Source organism: Triticum dicoccoides, chromosome 6A (genome assembly GCF_002162155.2).
Source record: "Triticum dicoccoides isolate Atlit2015 ecotype Zavitan chromosome 6A, WEW_v2.0, whole genome shotgun sequence".
Taxonomy (NCBI): Eukaryota; Viridiplantae; Streptophyta; class Magnoliopsida; order Poales; family Poaceae; genus Triticum; species Triticum dicoccoides.
This window is the reverse complement of record NC_041390.1, coordinates 614,696,612-614,697,688: the sequence shown is the minus strand read 5'-3', so window position 1 is coordinate 614,697,688 and position 1,077 is coordinate 614,696,612.

The window sequence follows — 1,077 nt, the reverse complement described above, 5'->3', positions numbered from 1 at the left end:
CATTAAAACGAGATGCCATAGTTGTTGTTGTGGCCATCATGTGTGGCATCACCTTAGATCGTATCCCATTGAAATCTAACATCAAGACACCAAGAATATAGCACTGCACAATCTGATACCGCACCCAGTCCTGATATTCATGAATTAGAGAGATAACTGACGATGCCTACTCAAAAATGAGATTCAATGACACATAGCCTTTGGAGATATAACTCAAGTATCAATACACTCTAGATTGAAACCAAAATCCACTACACCTGGTTCGTTGATTTTCACGATACAATAGGAAGTTTCAACAAGGAAGATTCTTATTTTGAGGATGTCTTGAATCAACTCCTCGCGGGAAGGGCTTGGTCTTGAGAGGAGGATGTACATAAACTCTATTGATGCTACTACGTAGGATCGATAGGGCTTTTGTGCGAGACCCATTTAGTGAGAGATTCTCTCCGCCATACAAGGCCTTCTTGCTTGGGTTTTGTGCTCCTTTGGTCCTTTGTGTTGATCTTTCACTTATTCTTTCATATGGTCTTTTTTTTTTTGCTTTCACTTATTCTTTTACGTGGTCTTCCTTTTTTGGGACTTGTTGACCATGAAGGCTTGACTGGACTTTCATCGACTGGGGTGGCTTGCTCGGACCCACGGAAGCTTTCTTGGATTATTATTGATTGGGCTTGCTTTTTGTTAACTCATCTTGACTTGCGTTGACCATCCTACGTGGTATGCCCCATAGGATAGGGGATGTGATCTCAAGTAGGGTCATAGTCATTTGTACAACACAATATGGGTGTTGTACTAGTATATAAAATGAACAATGCCGGTAAGGTTCATCACGGTCACGCCTGAAACATCGAAGATTCCAATTTACATAGTCCCCGACAAAAGTCACCAACAGAAATCGTGAAGCTGACCCCCCTGACAGTGCTTGTCGAGCCATGGACGGATTTAGAGGTCAAAGGCAACGCACATTATCTGTCGGACTTAGTGAGCAACTTGACAACCGGACAAATGTACTTGGATATGAATAAGACAATGATTACATCGTACTCCCTCCATCCCACACTGTAAGGCGTTTTTGTG